Here is a 21,598-nt window from a genome sequence, read left to right on the forward strand (position 1 = left end):
AATGCAGGAATATCCTTTTTCAGCCGAGCTGGAGAGGGAACCAGGTGTTTAGCTAAAATGTCCTGGCATGATTCCCACTGTCTTAAGCTACAGCTAGAGGACCAGAGATGTAAAAAAACTCTGCATATGGGCTTTACATAGAAAAGTCAATGATTCGATTTTGTAATCTTTTCTAACCGTCTCCCAGCTCGTGTCTGTTTATTATCAATTGAGAACTGTTTAGTCAGAAATAAGGGAGCAAATTCTTAGGTCAGTCTTATTTTGTTTATGCTCTGCAAATTGAACCTCTGACATAATGTAAAGATTGAACATGCAGACAAACAGAAGAAAAGTTTTTACTTTTTAAGTTAAACTGCCCAATTGTTGTAGAACACAAAAACTAAAGTGATTATTGTTCTTTCCCATTGTTGCTCTTAATTAATGAACTATTCATATTTGTTGAGAAAATGTCCTTAGGGCTGGAAGGTCAGCACCAATGACCTTCTGACATATTTTCACAAGTCTGCCCAGTTTGTTCTTGCTTCTCAGATTCAGGTTACCAAACCAGCAGATCAGGGTAAAAGTTAGAACAGAATCAAAGAAGGACCGGTAGAACAAAACCAACAAAAAATCATCAACCTTAAAATACTTAAGCTTCCTTACGAAAAAAAAGACACTGTTGACCTTCTCTGAGGATCAGGCCAGTATTGGCTTCAAAAATAAGCTTGGAGGCCAGGACAGTCCCCAAGCACTTCTATTGTTCTACTTGCTCCCCTGAATCTTCCCCAATGTAGGTTAGGGTGGGAGTGTGGGTGTATTTCCTGAAGTCAATTATCATGTCTTTGGTCTTGGACACATGTAGCTTGAGGAAGTTTTGTTCACACCAGTTGGCAAACTCATCAACAATTGGTCCGTGGCTCAACTTGTTTGCTTGAAGCAGGCTAACAATGACAGCGTCGCCAGCAAATTTGATTATATGTCTTGAGTGGTGATAGCTCTTGCAATCGTCAGTGTAGAGGACAAAGAGTAAGGGAGACAATACACATCCTTGGGGGGACCTGGTAGAAGAATGCCTTTTGATGGATAAAACATTGTGGACTCTCACCCTCTGGGTTCTGTCTGTTAGGAAATCTCTAACCCAGTTGACAAGATTAAGATCAAGACCAAAGTTTGACAATAGCTTAGTTGTAATGGATGTAGCTGATCCTTAACTTTTTGCCATGATCAAGTTTTTCACGATCTGTTCAAAACGTTCACGATCTGTTCAAAACCATTTAGCCATTTCCATATCTTCTCTTCAGCTACCCCATCTCTATCATTATATCTTTCCCATTAACTACTGTATTTTTTCTTCACCTCCATTTTTATACCTCTCTTCCTCTTTCTCTCTACCTCTCTGCTGCAACCTCAGTACAAAAATTACCACTGTTCTAAAAGATAGTAATCTTGAGTTCTAATCATCAAAAGTAAGACTGTCAGCATAACATTTTTTTGGAGAACATCCACATACGATAGTAAACACTCAGAATAACACCTATCAGACTTTATCATATTTCAAAGTTGTTAAGTATACAGTAAAACTAAATACACATACTGTATAATTTTTAAACATTAATGGAATTTAAAGGATGTTATTTAACAAACAGCACAAGTAGTCTACACTAGTTAACATCTAGTGCCCCTTTTTAGTTTAGAGTATGCCCATAACCCAAACACCAGACTTAAGAACACCTAAAAGCTTGGTTCAAAATTCTGGAAAACTTTGATAGTTCTCATGCAATTCCAATGTGCACCCACGAATGTGAAATGGTCAATGTCGCATTAGTCCTTTGAATTTTGAGAATGCAATTTCTATCTGATCCTTCCTTATAATATCCACACCTGTGCCGAATCTGAGGAAAGAAGCAAGTCTGCAATATCCAGTTTGTTCACAAACTTCAGTAAATAGTCAAAACATTATTTTTGGTAAGAATTTATTTGCTCTGGAAAGCATTTGGTATTTGGCATTGCATCCTCATAAACTTTAACATTCCTTCTGTGCACCTCAGACTTTTCAAGATTCCAGTCCAGATATCAATCACAGAATTAGATAGATAGATACTTTATTGATCCCGTGAGGGAAATTGCAGTGCAACAGCAGCTTAACACACACAACACAGCCACAGTGTAACGAATTATATAATAATAGTACAATACATACAATACAATACAAGAGTTACTCACAGTCCGGACACACAAGAGGAAACTAGAACAGAACAGTACACAGAAAACCGTATCACACGTATGAATATAAATATAGATGTAACCATAGATATAAATATAAATATAAATGTATTGCACAGGTCCCTGGCATATATTGCACAAAAGTGGTTGTAAACGGGAAAAAGAAAAAGAAAAAGAAAGAGAACAGATGTAGCAGTAGATGTGTATATGCGTTTAGTCCAGAAACAGGTCACTGTCGCTGTTGCCTCTGCCAAGACGCAAGGTGGATGTGTTGTACAGTCTTATGGCAGACGGCAAGAATGACCTCCTGTAGCGCTCCCTGTCGCACCGTGGATGAATCAGTCTATTGCTGAACGTGCTCTTCATTCCTGCAAGCCTGTCATAGAGGGGATTGGAGAAGTTGTCCATGATGGCCTCTAGTTTGGACATCATTCTCCTCTCAGCCACTACCTCCAAGGGGTCCAGGTCAGACCCAATGACAGAGCTTGCTCTCCTGATGAGCTTGTTCAGCCTTTTGGAATCTACTGCTCTAATCCCAGAGCCCCAGCACACCACTGCGTAGAAAATGGCACTCGCTACCACCGACTGATAAAACATGTGTAGCATCTTACTACACACATTGAAGGAATTGTGGAATTGTGACCATTTTCCCAGCAATCTGCTTGATGCTGTCAGCTCAGGGAAATCTTTTACATGAATATATATTATAATATAGGCTTATAAAAATGGAAACATTGTGGACTACAAAGCAATCAGGCATTTTAAAGCCAGGAAAGGGCTAGAATTGCAATTCGATAACAACCTTAAGCTATTACAAACTACAAAAGGAAGTCCCACCCGCAACAGCAGACTTATCTCTACCAGACGAGCTGAATGAGTTTAACTGCCGAATGGATAAGCAAGTGTTTCTTAACAATGGTCATCCAACCCATTATCTCCTTGTAGCAGAGCTTATGGAGATGTACAGTAGGATTGAATCACCATGGGGCAGGATCATCCCATTCAGAGAAGTGCATTCTCATGAGGAAATCAATTAATTGTTTGCACCTGGAATCTTAGGGAGAGTTTATTGCTTTCATCCTCTATTAGAGTATACACAAGGTTATATGTTAATGAATTTATCTGACTAAATGAAATCAAGTGAGAGAGAGCTCAGACAGGCGGGTGGGTGAGAAAGAGTTTGTTTTAGTTAGTTTCCACTGCCACAGAAAGAAAGGCTTTGGTTTCAGGGTTTAATAAACTACATCCCATACCACACTATAGTCTAAGGTGATTTTTACACACTCTTTTAATCTGTAACACCTTGCATCCCAGCTCCCTAACAGAAGGTAGGGGAGTAAAAAGGGATATGAGCTTCCAAAAAACAGCTACAATTTCTAAAAGCCAGACAACAAATTGCTTCTCTCCCCTTATTATTAAAGAACAGGATGTTATGATCCTGTTAAGTTTAAACCTGCAAGAAGGCTGCTTGTCCTAATCTAGTTTCTCCAGCTACCTTTAAGTCCTCTGCTGCTAAGCTTCAGCTGTTTTTTACAGACATACTGTATTTAACTAGTCATTGGATCACTGTAGGTCCCTGCATGATTCAAATCCTCTGCTATCATCCCTGTTGCCAAGATGACCAAACACTAGGTGCACTTTTTTTCTATGTTTTTACATATACAACATATAATTCTCATTCATATAAATACAATAACAAACAAGCACCTAAAAAAATTGAAATAACTAATGGGGTGGAGTCTGTTACTGACTCCAGAGCCCCCAACCCCCCTGCGACCCAAACACGAGACTTTCTTTCCCATCAGCCTCTCAGGGCCTCTGCCCAGTGACACCCCCTTACATTTACTTCTTGTCAGGTATGAGTGCCTGTTACTCCAATACCTTAAATCCATTTGCTTTTATTATATCCTGCAACATCTGGACTCTCCAGTCATATGTGAGACTCCTTTTTCTTGATTTTAGTTCTGTATTCAAAAATATCATGCTGAAACTCCTCCATAATGAACTATCTCAGTTGAATGTTCCCCTCCCCACTTACCACTGGATCATCAGCTCCCTGGATGGGTCTGGATGGGCTGTAATTTGTCATACTGCTTCTCCCTAAACACTGGTGCACCTCAAGGCTTTGTTCATTCCCCATTACTGTACTCTATGTATACCAACAACTGTACCTCCAGAAAACCCTTCTGTCAAACTACTTAAGTTCACAGATTACACCACCCTGGTGAGTCTCATCAGCCATGGAGATGAGGTCAGGTACAGAAGGGAACTGGATCATCTTGCGGTATAGTGTATCAACAACAATCTTGAGTTCTAAAGTTTCAATGTAATGGAAATGTTAATTGACTTTCAAAAAAGCCCTCCAAACCTACCCCACTGGAAACTAGCAAGATTGTAGCGAACCTGGTGTAGACCTTCAAGTTCCTAGGAATAACCATCTCTAACAGCCTCAAATGGGATGCAAATTTTATAAGCTCAAAGAAAGCATGCTACTATATAACCCCTACAGATCTCCAAAGTTTACAATAAATTCAAAACCAATAAATTCAAAGGTTTGCTAGCCTAAACAGTAATCTTTACTGATTTTCATTATCAACCAGATGAGTATACTTATAGATTCATGGAAATAAACTCATCTGTGAAGACATAGGTATTTAATAACTTGCTAATGCAGATGCAGATAGGTCCTTTGATAACTGTGTTTCTTGTTGGATAGCAGATACCTTGGTTAATTTAGATGAAATAGAGTGGACTATGGTCAAGCCCCGTGGTTCTCAAACTGTGGTACCCCCAGGTGATACGCCAGACGACACTGAAATTTGTTGTGTGCACTGAACAATTGGGATGGGTTCTCATATTTTCTATTTTAATAAAATTAGTTTATGTTTCAAATATGCAGCCTACGTACTTAACTACAAAGATACAGTGTGCGCTAATACTTGAGTAGACACAAAAACTACTATTTAATTCTATACCATTGTACAGAAGTGCGTGCTGCGAACCTTAGTGACCAATTGTATTAAAAGAAGTTATCTTTAGGAAATAGGGAGGTAGGAGAATGTGCGTGGTTTTGGAACAATGCCGATCTTGTAAGCAAAGGAAAGCGTGGTGGATAACAGAAAAATATTTAAGGACTGTTCTAGGTTAATTTGAGAAAAATACGCTGAGAATCTCTGTGTTTCACTCCAATGAGCATGAAATCAAAACTTTTTAACTTCTGAGATGGCCTCCTGACTTTTAAGAGGTAACGGGAAAAAATTTTCCAACAGCGCCACATTCGCCAACAGAACAATTGATCAAAAATTAATACCTTGCAAAAATCAAGTATTATGTCATGGCTGAAAGGAATAGACGCCAAGAGTACTGATCTTCCTGTTCTGTAAGCCACTACCAACAAGAACTACAGGAGAGCACATATTTCAGCTTCTGAATGAATTTATCGAAGAGAATGGCATCGACTGGAAAAAATGCGGCAGAGTTTGTACAGACAGTGTTAGAGTGATGACAAGATGACACAGCTGTGTAGTTGCACGAATTAAAGAGGTTGATCCAGATATGAAGTGGATGCACTGCAGCATCCACCGTGAAGCCTTGGCAGTCAAGAAAATGCCTAAGGATTTAAAATCTGTTAGACTCTGATGTCAAAGTTGTGAATTGTATCAAGGCTCGACCAATGAATTCACCTTGATTAAGTGAGCTTTGTAATGAAATGGGCAGAGAACATGTGCAGCTTTTGCTACATATTGAAGTGAGAGGGTTATCAAGGGACAAAGTGCTCATGAGGCTCTTTGAGCTGCACTACAGATGTTTTTGCATGACCAACAATCTCCCTTGGCATGTCTATTTGATGATCCAGTGTGGCTGGTAAAATTAGCCTACCTGCCCGATATATTCTTACGTTTGAATGAGCTGAATATGGGACTGCAGGGGCTCTCTGAACAATTTTTGACTTGTCTGACAAAATAACTGGTATGAAGAAAAAGCTGCAGCTTTTTGTTAATAAAATCAACAAAAGTGATCTCTGTGCTTTCCTAACTTTGGAAAACTATCTGCACACATATGGTGGGGCACTTGATGCTGCTGTTTGTGATATGATTGATGTGCACCTCTTGTCATTGGAAAAACAGTTCTCAGAGTATTTTCCAGTTGAGGCCACAGCAGAGTAGATCAGAAACCCCTTTACCGTTGATGCCGTAGGAATACCCAAGGATCTCACCTGTGCTGAACAAGAGTAGTTGCTTGAGTTATCATCTGATGCGACTCTGATGTCAGGATTGAAATACCAGTCACCGTAGGTTTTCTGGATCCAAAGACACAGTGAATACACAGCCCTCTCATTAAAGGCTGTGTGGGTTTTGATGCCTTTTGCTACTGCCTACCTTTGTGAGAAAGGCTTCTCTGCTCTCACTGCAATCAAGACAAAGTACTGCAACAAAATGGATGCTGAGCCAGATCTGTGTTCGAAGCTCACTGCCCTCGTCCCTGACATTGCAAGGCTTTGCTTGATTAAACAGGCTCACCCCTCTCACTGAAATGGTAAGTGCTCAGTGCTATTTTTATTATATGTGTGTGTGAGTGTGTGTGCGCACACGTTGAGGTTTTCTGTGGTTCCTATGAGAAAATGACTTGTACAGTAGGTGGTACTTGGATGCTTTGGTTTCATCAGGGGTGGTACTGTACTTGGTCCAAAAAGTTTGAGAACCACTGGTCTAGCCTAATGCTAACTAGCCATTTAGAGCCATGAATAAGAAAATTCATTTAATTTATGATTTTAAATAGACTTTGTACTCCTGAGAAATTAGAGAAGATGAATTTCTACAGTACAGGTCTATGTCTTAAATGAAAAACAGATAAAGGATCATGAATCCACAGTTTTTGGGAATGCCAGTATATTCCAGTCTTTTCAGATTGAGTGCAATACAGAAAACACTTAAACATCTGGATATATCAATACATTACCATTACCTGTTCAGCACAAGAACAGGTAATGACTTTTTGACTTTTTGTATGGTCTTTAAAAGGGCTGTTCTGCACAAATATGACAGGAGGAAAGAGATAAAGGATAGGAATGAAAAGAGATATTTATAAAGGAAATAAAAAGAAGGGGGGATGGAGGAGGGGGAAAAATGAAATCACCCCAGAGATTGTACTTCTGTTTCAATGTAGCTGGATACAGCCACGGGTGTGATTAGACAGAACCCAAACGTACAGAGATAAAGTGAAAAGATAAGTGAGTGATAATAGAATAATTGATTACTAGCCACCATGGCTTAAATAGCCCTGGCCAGTCAGTAATGAAGGAAAAAAGAATTAAACGTGAGAGTCGGCGGAGAAGCTGGCTTCTGAATCACAGGTGAAAAAGAGAGAGCGGCTGGCATGGCAGAGCACCAGCGTTCAGTAAAAAAGTGGAGTGTGGATTCTTACGGGCAAGCTCCTAGAGAAAGGAGATTGCACAGGCTGACAAATAGCCCATCAGCACAGCCTGGGGTACAGACAGGTACTGGATTCTGGCCGACAGACATTAATAATGGCCTGCCAGTCAGCAAGACAAGAGAAAAGGCTACGATGAGATGGTCTACAGAGATGCTGGGTCACTGTGTCCCAGGCTGGGATGAGAAAGCTGGCAGGGCTAAGCACCAGCCTTCAGTGAAACTATCCACCAGATAAACTGACCACCGACCAAGCCGAAGTCAAGGAGGCTGGATGGTCAGGGTGTCGCTCTCTCTCAGCTTCATAGCAGGTTCCTGTGACGAGGCTCCCTAGGAACAAAAAGCGCATGGTCTGGCGGACAGGCCACCAGATTTCCTTTAAAAATTTCCTTCAGGGCTACGCTACCTGTCAATCGAAACAAAAACCATCCAGCACGTGGACAACTTCCCCATGACTGTCACCCTGCTTGTACGTGTAACATACTTAGCAATAAAGTGATTCTGATATGACTCCATTTCAGAACTGGACTGGGAACTATAAATGCAAACTCAATCCTGTTCCTGGTAGGCCAGAAGCCAACCAGACAAAAGCTGCACACACAAGAATTGTCTACATACAACCTATTTGTCAGGACATTCTAAGAAAAGGTATGGTAGAGGGCCACCATTGTTCTCTATTTCTCTTTTAGAAGAAATCAAGAAATTCACTTGCAGCAAGAAATTCTAAAATAAGACCACTTTATTAGCCATATACAATTTCTTGCACTAGGAATTTGTCTTTTCACATACCCCAGCTTGCTCTCCATGAGACACACAGACAGGGAGAGAAGCTTAGGGTCAGAGCACAGGGTCAGCCATTTATACAGCACCCCTGGAGCAGTTGGGGTTAAGGGCCTTGCTCAGGGGCCCCAACAGAGTACAATTCCTCTGCCAGCTGCAGGTTTTAAACCAGCAACCCTCCAGCCACAAGCAAAGATCCAAACACACAGAGAATTAAATTCTGCAGGTTAATTTAACAGCTGTGCAACAGACTAGAGATAAGAATTTAGGAATAGGAGGCAGCTCTGAAAACACAAGTGCAAAGAGACCAACTAAGTCCAGAGATGACAGCCCATTAAATTGATAATCTCCATAAGCAGCTCAGACTGCAGATTTGGAAGGGCTGTCTTTTTGCAATGTTGAGCAGATGGTAATCTCAACTGCAGAAGTTCTCAAACTTTATCTCATGCCCTTCCCTCTGTGAGCTAAATGTTGTGTCTAGTTGGTGTGCTGAGCCCTGAAAATTTTCTAGAAAGGTGTGGGGCACATGGACAAATGCTATACAGTGAACTAAGAGGTATCGCTTGTGTGCTGTGCTCATAGGATTGAGTAGACAGATGTTGGGGATGACGTGGACATACGTACTGTAGCTGTTTCTGACATCTGAGACATGAGAAGGTGGAATTCAATAAGCATCCTAGATTCTGTTATAGTGTCGCTACATTAACCAGAACTCACACCTTTGCCCTAACAACAGAATTACAACAAAATGTTGAATTTATCATATGGTGTTTTTATGATGTTATGTTTCTCTTTTATCATTTTATTGTTTCAAAATTTCTTTTCTCCTCTGAGTACTGCTACTCTATTGCATAGTGTGGGGCTGTCAATTCAGCGCAGCCTTCAAGGGATTATATGTAAAGGATGATTTAGTATTCACAAAACTCTTTTCATTAGAGTGAATCCCAAATGGGTTGTATTTAACATACCTGTATAGGTAATTAAAACCGGTTTAATGAGTGTTCTTAGTTTGAGGAACAACTGCAAATAAAATATACTGAGTTCTGAGATAGGTGTTAAATATTTACTGCATGACTATATTAATTATGACCTTGATAGCTGTAGTAGATAAAATAGATAATATTAAGTTATAATATATGTATATGATAATATGTATTAACTACCAGTAAAGTACTTGCAGTGCCAGTGTATTGTTAAATTGTATCTATTATGTTGCTTAGCATGCAATTAAATATAGTTTTCTCTAATATTAAACAAGAGAAATGCATATTTGATCATTTAGCTTTTCTCTTCACCAGATTCAGACTATTGCTGTGTATGCAACCAAAAAAAAATTGTGGTCCAATGTACATCCTGTCAATTGTGGTCACATAATGTGTGTGTCTTCAAAGGAAACATCTGCTTCCTTTATCAGATTTAATAAAATATTAAAAATAATGTTTTTCTGACTTTGAGTATAGACATTTTAGGAAACCAAAGTATTAAAGATTTCAAATGGGTAAAGCAGGATCAGTGTGCAACAAGTATGGAATAAACCTTTACATGTTCATATGTACAATATGTTGTGTATATGCATTTGCATACGTATATACTGTAGCACTTGGAACCTAAATTATTAAACTGAAAACTCTGCTATTTTTTAACATCACATTAATCATGGGTGGGATATACCTGCACACAAAGGAGGATCCATACTGTATGCCTATTGCAAGACTATCATAATTCCTGCATGCACAAAAACTTTTACAAAAACTAGCTGAGTGTTTGAAGGATGGCTCAGTGTTGTACAAAGAAATTTATGGTAGGTTTTTCATGAAGAGAGTGAAGGGGCTTACATATGCATTGTACAGATGAGAGGTGGACCAGAGCCTCATGCCATGACAGCAATGAATATCTTGAGTGAAGGTTTGACATTTACAGAGGGAATGGCTAGACAGGAATTCTCCATATACAGTATGTGCATATATGAAGCTGCAGCAGTAGCCTCACAGGTGCAGGAGTACACCTTCCTCTTGATTATTGAATGCCTGTGTTAACCATAACATAATACAGTCATTGCTGAGTCCAGAAAGTTACAGCCTGTGTGTTGAAGACTTAAACCTAACCACTAAAAGGATGCTTTGAGATTTTTTAAAAAATATTCTTAAAAGTTGACATTTATAGTCCCCAATTCACTAGGTTTTTGATGCAGTCTTTGTTTTGTAATGTTTGCCTGTGAACATTTTCACCTTCAGGCCTTAAAAATGATCACCTTCACAACACAAAAGTACTGCTTCAGTGCCAATTTAAACTAAACAAATCAGAAGGTTGGCAAGCATTTGTTTGTGCAACGGTTTCTGTTAATACAAGGATAACTACAGCTCAATCTTGAACTCATCTCTTACATAAAATATAGAAAAGGTTAGGAGTTGTTTGTAGCGCTCGCTTGTAGAATCTACACCAAATGTACTATATGGGATTGAGGGTGCTGCCTGACAAAACCACTGAATTTTAAAGTTGTACCAGAGCAAGGTGTGATTCCAGTGGGTTGATTTTTATTGACTAGTCCATCTTGAGCCCATTTCAGAGGCTCCAAAGCACCAAGAAACCTAAAATACTTAAATACTAATCAGTATCAATAAGGATACTCTTTTGTGGCAATTTTTTTTTGTGACTGTCTCAATTGGAAAATCCTATTAAAAAAAGCCCTTATTGATCTAGGGATGGGCACGGTCAAATGTAAAGTTTCAACTGCATTATTGTTTTCATAGTTATCACTGATTCCTGTTTTTTTTTCAGGTTGGGGGTTAGAAGTGTTTACATACACATCCAATTATCGGTATGCTTGTGTAGGTGGTTGCCCAATACAAAATATTACATTTGACGTATGTTCCGATGTGAGGAGCCTGCGCCACAGGAAATTTAAAATGCTTCTGGAATGCCAAATTTCTCCAAACTTGCTGGGCATAAACTTAGGGATGTGTTGTAATGCATAATTAAGAATTTCTTATCTTTAACAAGGTAAAACCAGTTTCTAAACTTACATTTTTCTCCTTTGCCTTTCAATTAAGGTTGTAAACAATGGGATAAAAGAATGCCTAATTCCTACATTGTAGTCCTCAGACTGACTGCCTATATAATGTATGTGAGTTGCATAACATTACTTCAGATACACATTTTGGGGCTAAGTTATCCACATCCCATGCAGCATCTCTTGGTATTAAAGTCCTACCTACATCTGGCTCAATTAGCAGTTTCCCACAGTTGTTTAAGTTTAAATGCCACACTTAGAATGGTTTGTGTTTTCTTATTATTTGTAAAAATTTGATTCCAAGAAAGATTTGCCAGGAACTGAAAAATACTTTATAACAGAAAGATTGTGTTACATGTGTTTATTAACACAGAGATGAAAAGCTCACAAAGGGATTGTCTTAAAACTACTATAATGGTCTAAGGGCTTATATCTTTAAAGAATTTGGAACTTTTGTTGGGGTAAGTTTGGTTGAGTCATGTAGCTACAACTTTCACGACTATGAGCCCAACGTTAACTGTTTCCACATCACAGTATCAAATTAAAATTGCATTCACAATTATACAAACTTCAGTGTGGCAAGTGAAAGGGGACTTTAAAAGAAGCAAGGATCTGATTTGTTTCATCCTATGATCGATGTGCCAACAAAATAATTGATTCTCATGGTAAATCAAAGAATAAAATAGAATGAAATATTTAATTTCTTTATTTACAGATAGCTCTTAATTTTAATTTATTCTTAATAATAATTATCAGAATATGACAAATGCATCCCACATGTTCATTTTTGTAATGTTTCTCAAATTTCTGGAATTGCTTGGAATTGAAATCTAGCTGCTTGTGTTAATCGGAACTTGACCTCACTTGCTTTGTACTGTAAGTGCCTCCTGAGTGTTCACTCCTTCTGGTTCCCTCTGATTAAAATAGCACAACCTTCTCCCTTGAGATTTCTGAATTTGGTTTTGATCATTTTTTTCTATTACTGATCCATGTAAAATTGTCTCATTTTGGGTATTGTAGGGATTAATTTGCTGTAACAATCAGAAATTGTAACAGTAAATTGCAAGAGTACTTGATGACTGTTAGGAACTAGTCAAACATAATAATTCAGTCTCATACATGGATTCTAAGTATACAATATGCAGTACAATTTATTGATATAATGCCTAAATATGCATAATTAACAACAAATTAGTGGAATATATTGGAGACAATCTGCTATGATACAAATAGCTGATCATTCACTTAGAAATTAAAAAGATCAGAGTTAATGCCTAAAATCATTAGAATTATTAGTATTTGTGTGTATATAAAAATTAGAAAACATTTTGCAACGGTGTTTTTGATTTATAATGTGCTGTTTTTAGTGTTTTTCTTGAGCATTTTTTTTCATTCATATAGATTCATTTAGAAATAAAATGGACTTTGGGGTTGGGGCTAGGTTTCGCTTTCTCTGCAAGCAATTATAATATCAGTTATAATTATCAGCAATTTTGTTTGTTGTTTATACAGTGTATATTTATATTTTATTGATAGCAGGGTTTTTTTTGGCATAATGTGTAATGGAAAATGAAATGCTTTTAAAGTTAAGCTGTTTACACTTTAGTTTAGTGGTACAGTTCTTGCCTGTCATGCCTGGTATCAGTTTTACCATTACCTTCAAATTCTACCACTGAACTAAAGCGTCACTCTTTTTTGACAAGTTACTTTTTCCATTTCCTACAAGTTTCAGTGAAATGTATTTCAATGTAAGACTTTCAATGTATTATGTATTTTACAATTAAAACCTAGTGTTTCATTTTCCATTACAATAATAACAGCAGCAAAATGTAGTTAAAAAAGCATGCAAAACATTTCTAATGTAACTGCTACATCCACTACAAGTGACCGAGTTAAAGATTTTGATCCACTATCAGCTATATTAATATAATATATTCGTATTCATAAATTAATATACTTAATGATGTCCAGAAATGTACTCCTCATAGAATTCCCGGTCCCAGGGGAGAAGGGCATGGAAGCTGCACAAGAGAAGAAAGGGCTGAGGTGCTCTAAGATCGCAGCAGAACGCAGAAAAGGTGGCTGGAGACCCTTAATCTACCCTTAATCTGTGGAAGAGGAAGTGGGATGCCGAGGCTTTATTAGTACATGAATGTTACACCTCCACAGGGATGTGGGAGTGACTGGGATACACTGAAGAGGGCAGTAAAGGATCTACTGAAAAAGGCAGAAAAAGGAAGTTTCTGGCTGTGACTGAGGAGAAAAACTAAGCACTGTGGGCAAAAAAAAAACTAATTAGACAGGGGCCAGCTATAGGCAGTGGTATAACTATATAACAGCAGGTGGGAGAGGGCACCCTTCAAATATGGGGGAACTGGAGCAGTTTGCACAAGAAAAGTGGGCCAAACTGCCGGTGTCAATAATTTGATCAATGCTATTTCTTTTTATTTTCTGATTTAAAAGGATATATTAAGTTCTGAATCAAAAACAGTGATTCAATATTAACAGTGAAATAAAGAATTGTGGAGACCAAATACTTTGGTCAATTTCAACTTATTTTAGAGAAAATTGTGAGTTACAGTACATTATTTGCAAAAGAGTGCAAGGGTGCCAATATTTTTGGCCACGACTGTAGCTTCAAATGCGATACAATGTAAAATTTCTCTTACAGTGCATGAGTCAATCACAGATACACTGGATTCTCTCACAGAACAACAAATGAGTGAGTGTGAGACTAATTATGATTTCCTTGCTGTTCACTGTTCAACTCAAAGTATATAAGGGGACGAACAAGCAGGTACCCTTCTCACTCTCACCCTGCTCAAATTGAGAGCTCACTAATGTGACCACCTCATATTGTCCTTTCACTGAAAAGTGTAAGCCTACTCTGGTTTAAAGAGAACAGGTTAATGACACTCTGGAAAGATGAACAACTGATTTGCTAGTAAGTACACCATAATTAGCTGTTACTGTAAATGATTAACATGATATAGCTACCAGAATGCACAGTCATAAATGCAGAGTCACAATCAGACTGCCAATTCCAGAGGGAACTCTTAATCACAGTAGTGACCCAGTCTTATACCTCCTGAAATCAGAGCAACACCCTTCAAAAAGTGGAACTGTTGATGTCTTTAAAAAGTACACAGTTGAAATGGATAGCACCATCCAAGAAACTGTACGTGCAGAAGGTACTCATATTGCTGAGTATGTCTTTAATCATACAGGACTCATAACTACCCTCCTAGTGACCAGATATATCAAAGGTGATTTGTCTCATGAATGGAGAATGGGGTTACAGTGACATTGACACTGCTCCTTGGTGTAGTAGTCTGGAACATCAGGACTTTGAAGGAAGGACTGAATGGTTTTAGAGATATTCCAGGGATTCAGAATATTCTACCAAACACTTACTTACCCCTAGTGAACATCATGATCGTTTTAATGCCCCTTGTTTTCTCCGAATGCTTTATACTGTATGTTAGCCAGGTACGCTAAATTAAGCTTGTCATTAATAGACAGTCAGCCACCTCTGTAAATGTAAGTTGTATCATGTTGTGTTATCCAAGTGTAACTTGTATCCTGTCTGTATTGTTTTGTTTCATATTCTCCATGAAATCTCGTAAACTGATATGAATATTGAATGTCAATGTTCCTTGTGACCTAATGTGAATACCAACTAATTATCACTTAAGAGAGGGATACGGTATATAGTGGCAAGATGTATTATTTCACTTAAAATTAACTGTTATTAAGATTTCTAATAATCTTTCTGTGCCTTGACAAAGCAGCTTGGTGCCTCTGTGTAAATGCAGAGGATTGTGGGTAAGTGGACCTAATAAGAGGCATCATAAAGCTATGCCCAATGCTGAACCATCTAATTATATATCGTGCAGATGGCCTCTGTAGTCTGTTTCTCTCCTAGACCACACTCAAGGTCACAGCCCCTCACCCAAAGGACAATACACCAATGGGGCACCTATAGGTTGGGAACCAGGATTATCCCTGATAACATCCTCAACCAATCAAGTCACACCTTGAAATCTAGCACCCAAGTCATTTTTGGTTTTGTTACCTTATTGGATTCTCTTCTCTTTCCAACTGTGAATCTGACTTTTCTAACCATGTGACTGCAAGCAATTTTAGTTGTGTCACAATTATGTCAGAATCTTTTCTCCAAGACAGCCAGGCTGAGAGAGAAAGTCAGTAAATGTACAAAATTCTGCCCACGATATTATTTCTAAAACTGTAGAATCCATTGTTATTTTCACCTGATCAGCAAAATAAGACAGTTGGACTTTTTTCCCTCAACATTATGGATACCTAGAATATTCAGTAGGAAGCTATAGCAAGGACGGACCAAGTCTCCCAACTGTCTACTTTGCAGCCAGACCCAAGAAGAAAGCTGTACAAAGATTGTTGTTAAAGACTGAAGTTTGGCAAGATACTAACTTCTAGGAGAACTGTTCTAAGAAACACTAGGCTAAGCTGTTACAATTTCTTATTGTTACAGTAAATTGAAATCCTCACATCAATACATTGTTATAATACATTAAAAAAATAATGCGACAGCAATACAGGAAAGAACATACCGCAGACATGGGCTGTTAACATCAGTGATCTGTTATGTTATAGGACACATGAGGATGAGCACCTGCTTACCACCCCCACCTCCCATTGTTATGCTTTTGCACAGAATCACATCTCAAAATGTTTGTGCAATTTTTGTATATTATGCATGTGAATGCAACAAGGTGCAAAAATATAGTATATAATATAGAATCTACAGCTTTTAAAATATACTAAACTATATTATACTGCATGTTAAAGTGACCTTAAGTAAGTTAGGATATACGGAACAAGCTCTTGTTTTTAAATAATATAACATGTTTTCATTATCAAGTTTGCACTGTGCATTAAAATGTTTACTTGATACCACTGTAAAGGAAAATTTTCAGGTGCATTGAAAACAATTTTTATCTGCCAGTTTCCTTTAGTGCTTGCTCATTTCAAATAACGTCGCATTAGAGAAACCACAAGCATAATTCTAATTAATTTGGCAATGACAGACAGAGAAGAAGGAAGTGGGTATGAGAAGAGAGGAAATAACACTTCATAGAAATTCAGTAATCATTGAATGTAGCAGCTGGGAGAGAGCATGGGGATTCTGTGCCATGTGCACAAAATTTAAACTATGTGATGAATTTGAAGTTATGAAAACATTTTAGTACTGAATGAAGGAGTGATAATATTTCAACCTACAGAACCCTGGGTGAGTCTCTTTTAAGAGAATAAACTTTTCATTAATAAAAAATATATGTAATTAAAAATAAATGTTTTATTTTAGTATTCATTGCAATATTTCGAGCAATGCTTTCCAAAAGCTGTGCTTTTTGGCATTATCTTCTGAGACTGCTGATCTGATGATATAAAGAGAAGTTCACCTCGTATTATCAGAAAATTCATTTTTAAAAAGGCTCTGATGCATTATATATGACACATATAGTATAAATTAATGAAAAATTAATTCTTGATATTGGGTGTGTCTTCATGTTATCTGTGCGCTTGCCCTGTTGTATCATTAATGGGAATCCATTACAAGGTGTAACTATTTTTTATTAGGTTGCTTGCTTGGTCACAGGACTGCACCAACCTTTAGCAGAAAGTCTGCATTATTTGTTATTACTAAACCAGATGGCTTCATACTGTTGATTTGTAACTGAATGTCAATTTTGTTCTTCTGCATATAGAAGGAATATAGCTTGTTAACACATAAACTGATTAATTTCAATAATACATTTTAGAAGCAATAAACTATCTACTTGTGTAGAATTATATATAAAACTGCATTACATATCACTGTTAATACAGTATGAATATTTACAGAAAGATGTCACAGATACAGTAGACCCTTTTGCAAATGGACAATGTTATTGAGACAGGCAAAAATGCAATTGAAACCCTAATCAAATCTTGTTAATGGCTGTTTTAAACTTTTTCTTGGTAGCGTTTGTCAGAAGCATTTATGTATAATTCATCAAAGTCCACATATGTTATATTTCACAGATAACAGGATGTCATGAGAATTAAGATCACTTAACCTCAAGGAATTAAAACATTGTTGAGAGGCTAATTGACCTAAACTCCTTAATAACTTTTCTCACTGTATGTTTTTACATTGAATCTGACCTAAGGATCAACTTTATATCCAGTGCAAGAATAGTATGTTTAGTTTGCACTAGTCATATTGAATCCATAACACATTGTATCATTTCACTTTTGTTACATTTTCTGCTTACTAGAGTAGAGATTATGTACAAAGATTATGTTTTCATACTCCGTATTTTAACAAGAAAAAAGCTGGCAAAAAGCCTTAAGTAAAAAAAAATACTGCAACATTGAGAGTTGGGATGCCTCTTGGAATCTAGCGAACCTCCCTCGGACAAGAGAAGTGTTCAAGTTCAAGTTCAAGTTTATTGTCATTACACTCATATACATGGAATATGGTATAACGAAATGCTATTTAGCTAGCTCTCGGACATAAGTAGTACAAAGAGAAAAAAAAACACAACAACAACAATACAATTGTGTAGCAAAAGAAAGACAGAGACAACAGGCAGTGTGCAAAAAACAACAACAGACGATGTGCAAAAAAAACAACAGGCAATGTGCAAAAAACAACAACAAACAACAAACAACAAACAACAAACAACAAACAACAAACAACAAACAACAAACAACAAGTGTCCTGTTGGACTTTCTCAGGAGGGGATACGACACAGCAGTGTTCCTAGACTACTACGCTTGGAACAGTTGTTTGAAGTAGATCAGAGTGAAAAATTGAAGATGCATAGCTCATATGCTGAATTGTAGGAAAAAAACAGATATGAAAACAACATCCTTTAGGTCCACTGTAATGATCAAGTTTCTTACAGGAGGTAGACAGACTGGAGAATTAATTTGTTGTTAATTTATTCAACTGGTACATTGCACTGAGAAACTTGTTGAGTTATCTCAGATATAGTGATGGTTCATAACAGTAAGAATTCTGAGTAAAAGTGATGTTGCAGGTACAGTATGAATCCTGAACCATTTTAATAGTAAACTTACCAAAAACATTTCTATATCCATAGCAATGGTTAAGCCTAAAAACAGTGTATGAATTCCTTATTATAATATGTCTGTAAAAGGGGCATCATTTTAAGGTATGGATACACCCAGTGCTCTTGAACACGCCGACGGATGCCAATGGGTAATATAATGGGGCCAGAAAGAGTACAAGAAAGCATAAAAGATTCAGGCATTTGAGACAGGATGAGTGCAGATGGTTGTTTTTGTCTCTGGTACACTTAGTGCCTTGATGTCAAGGGAACCTGTAGTCGAGGGGTTGCCAACAAAACTATCAGGACCTCTGGTATCTTGTAGGCAGTTTGGAAGTAGCTCTTGACTGGATTTAAATATATTTCAGTCATACTGCTTACTTATTTTATGTTCTTACATAAAACACACACTAGAGCCAAATATTTAAAAGAATTAAACATATGAAATGTGTCTTATACGTAGAGTAAAAATCTTTAAAAAATTAAAATAAACTTCCCTCTGTCTTTCAAATAATCTCCTATAAAGATTAGTTTTTTTGTCTGTCCACCAGACTCCCTGTATCATCAGCCATTATCACTTATTTTGAACTACTTATCAATCAAAGAGGCTACATGAAAGGCCTTACCTCCTGTTCTCACTATTTTGAAAAATAAATCAGGCAAAGAGTAAGACAATAAAATTCTCTAAACTAACCTAAGCACTTAATTGATCAGTTGAATCTTCAAGTAGCTGACAGTAGTTTTGTCCCTGACTAGCTTAAAAGTGTGCAATTTTTTCCCACAATTTGTATTTACTAATGAAAATTGGCCATTTCAAAATGTAAGTGAAAAAGAACAAAACTAAATGTACAAAATGAACCACAAGCTATGCCTGAAGCACTGTAAAGTCCTTCTACAGCAGCTGTGCGTTCCACTGTTTGAAACAGGTCCTATCTGCAATCAGGCAAAATAACAAATCACAACCCTCATGTCTCTGCAACCACTACATCTATAAAGGCTACAGGAACACATAGTTTCTCAGTGGTTGGATTGCCCTCCTCCTACTCCACACCCCCAATCTCAACAAGCTGATCTCTTCTCTGAACATTTTATACAAAATTATAAAAAGGGTATTGGGACTTCCTTACAGTTATGTAATGACCATTTCCTTATCAGTCATTGGTTATGACTCAAGATGAAAATGCTTTTTGTTGTTACTGTTTTCACACTGTTTCGTTTCTAAGGCTAAGTGAACTCTGCCAGAGAATTATCATGACTTTTATAAATTGAATGTCATCTCATCTGCCACAGTGACAATGTGTTCATTCATGTGGACCAGGCATGACACAAAATGGGTGGAGTAAACGAAATAAGGAAAACTTTGCAATATCACTCTCTATTTAAAGCTTTGTATATAAAATATATTTAATCTTGTCTGTCCCTATACAAAAATGACAATTCCAGGATCATAATGTGTTAATTCACGTTAAACAGTATTTATTCAATATGGGTAAAATAAACTAAAACAAGTGAACTTGGCAATACTTTTGTTTAATCCCTCCTCTTGAGGCCGCTCCGGCTCTTTCACATTTTAGATCATTACGTCCACCTGCCCCCTGTTCTTCCCCTCCTTATTTAAGCCTGGCGCTCTCACTATTCTGGGCTCAGCATTGGGAGATGGACGCCCAGAAGCCCACCTACCAGCGGGTCCAGGAGATACCCAACAGATAGGCTTCTTCACGGCATCCTGACCATCTGAGTCCGGAGCTCGGAGCATCTGGCCTCGTTATCCTGGTTTTTATTCCCTATCCCTGTACCGGATCCCGTTCTGGTTTTTAACCATTTTTTTGTCTCGTCTTGGATGGATCACCCAGTTTTGGACTTTGGACTTCGCCCTGGATTTCCCCCCTGTACTCTTTGGACTTGTTTGCCTTGGCCACGCCCCCCGAGCACCAGATCACCGTCATCACACCCCCCTGTCTGTCAACCCCTCCTGATCCTCGTCGTCTCCTCCCTGTTGTCCCTTTCCACTTACTTCCGGATTATACCATCTGCATAGGGTCCTGAACTACACTTTATTTATTACATTTACATAATTACATTTATTCAATGCATTTCTATTAAATACTTTGTCTTTCTGTGTTCAAACGTACACCATAGGTAAACGGATATACATAAGTCAAGATGGCATAATGAAATAACAGCTTCATGTCTACACTTTGTACCTAAAATACATACAGATGCAGCCAATCAAAATGCATGGTACAAACCCGCGGTACGGTAAACTACCCACAAGCCACCGCAGGGCACCGCGTGGTGCATTGGTTGGTAGTGAAAAGATTTAATCATTTAATCTCTTTACTGTGCACATTTTAATCCACTTAGTATTGAATATTTATATGGAATTTTACCACTAAAGGGAAATTTTAGTAGCTCAGCATAAAAAGAAGAGGAGCATAACGCATCTGAAGGTCATAAAGGATATTAATTTAGGAACATAAACATTACTGTATGTAAACTGTACTGTGTCTGGCTGGTCTTGGTAGTTTAAAGAAAAAATACACACCAGTCTTCCATTTCTCCCTAAACATTTTAAGCATGAAAGTTTTCATAAAAAACAGCCGGTCTGTGTCTTCTAGGATATAATGCCAGCGATTTTTTGTTAAATTTGGGTTTCCAATAACGCCGCAGCAAACTCTTGTTTTTATGTCCACTATAACAGACAATCTCCTTTGCTTTTAACCAAGCATTTAATAATTTCCTAAAATGAAAATGATATACTTTATTTCCCTCACGGGATCAATAAAAGTATCTATCATCTATCTAAACTATGGGACAGAATTCTGGGGTCTCCCTATACCAGAGATTACGGTAGGGCTTCAGAATGGTGATTGGCTGACACCATCTGACACCTCTCTGATTGGAGAAAAAAGACGTGCTGGTCTGCTACACATATTGTACCAGGAAGAGGATTTCTTTCTATTCGAAACATGTATTTTAAAAGTTTAATTAAGAAGTAAAAACCTTACAGCATACACAGATTTCTAAACTGATCAGGAGGAAGAAAAATCATCCGTGTTTCGTGCATAAAAAGTGGT

General features: G+C 37.7%; 1 protein-coding gene across 7 annotated transcripts in view; it reads left to right on the plus strand.

The window, feature by feature from the left end:
• Positions 1-16,447: 16,447 nt before the first annotated feature.
• The window catches only part of LOC148639747 (protein NLRC3-like), a 61,461-nt gene continuing 56,310 nt past the window's right edge, over positions 16,448-21,598 (plus strand). For 4 of the 7 annotated variants that reach the window (XR_015930614.1, XM_088620915.1, XM_088620913.1 and 1 more), the window contains exon 1: positions 16,449-16,693. The gene's annotated coding sequence lies outside the window, so the exon portion shown is untranslated. Of the gene's footprint in view, positions 16,694-21,598 lie in introns of all 7 variants that reach the window. The other 3 variants (XM_088620916.1, XM_088620917.1, XM_088620918.1) reach the window with 2 other exon arrangements.

Source organism: Lepisosteus platostomus, chromosome 26 (genome assembly GCF_059453375.1).
Source record: "Lepisosteus platostomus isolate fLepPlt1 chromosome 26, fLepPlt1.hap1, whole genome shotgun sequence".
NCBI lineage: Eukaryota > Metazoa > Chordata > Actinopteri > Semionotiformes > Lepisosteidae > Lepisosteus > Lepisosteus platostomus.